Consider the following 1,360-nt stretch of genomic DNA (forward strand, 5'->3'; position numbering starts at 1 on the left):
AAATCACATAAGACCATACTATAACATCAATTGAGATAAATAATAAAATTAAATATTAAAATCAAGATTTATCTCGCTGCATTGCGCGAGTACCCTTTTAGTAAAATTTTAATATGTTCTTAATTTTTCAATGATAATAAATTTAGGCACAAAATGACCAGATTGCCCCTCACGTGAGAGGCACATGACATGCTTAATGGACCATTGACTAACGACGTTAAGAAAAAAGATTACTTTAGGATAAAAACACAAAAAATGAATCACCAATATACTTTACGAATTGTAGAGACGAAAACTAAAAAACGACCCTAGACAAGAGATCAAAAATATATATAATTCACTCTTTGTTTTTTTAAGGAATTTGTATACGTATGTCCTTGTAATTCTTCGTTGTTAATATGAAGAGAAGAAGATGAATATTCAACGAAAGAAAAAAAATAAATTAAAAATTAAAGTTATATTCCATGTTATTTTTAAGAAATTGCGTGCTCTTCAAGTTAACCGCTTACCTGACGAGTATGTAACTCAAATATCTGAATATTTGATATATCACATTTTAAGTATCAAAATAATTTTTTTTAAATGTATTACTCAAATTAAGAATCACATCAACACTAATCACATCTTCATACAATTTACCCTTTTAATAATTATCAAACCATTTACTTTAATTAACCAGATAAATCCAATTGATTTTGTGTTACTTATGTTTTGGTGAAATTACTACTAAAAAACTTAGAAAATAAATAAAGTATTTTTGAAGCATTCTCGCAAATTTCGACAAGTAACGGTTGGTCAAGTATAATATCTCAATGTCAAATCATTTAAATGATTCGGAAAGGGAAGACTAATGGCATCCCTATTATGTACTAAGGGCACCCCTAATCCTATATAATCATTATTTATTTATTTTGCCTTTTGTTTTTTTTTATTGTTTTGTTATATATATATATATATATATATATATATTTGCATTTATTCTAATTAATTTAAATTATTGATTAATTCTTTTTTTAGTTTTTCATCTCTTATTTATTTATATTATATTTTAATATAACAGAAATGATATTAATCTATATTATATTATAAAACATTTGATAAAAACTCTTACAAACTATTTTTTATGCATGAAGTACTGTACATTGAAGAATATTATTTAAAATTTCAGAGTACAAGTAAATTATGCACAAGTACAACTTATTGAAGCTCCATGTTTGAATTCGTGTAACTAACTGCAGATAAACATAATCAAATAGAGGATAAACATCTCATTTTAAAATATAAAAAATCTAAAATATAATTAAGATAATTATCAAATTCTAACAAAATAATTAATTATTATCTTTATAAGAAAATTATA

The sequence above is a fragment of the Cynara cardunculus genome, assembly GCF_001531365.2.
Source record: "Cynara cardunculus var. scolymus isolate 2C chromosome LG 3, CcrdV1, whole genome shotgun sequence".
NCBI classification, from domain to species: Eukaryota; Viridiplantae; Streptophyta; class Magnoliopsida; order Asterales; family Asteraceae; genus Cynara; species Cynara cardunculus.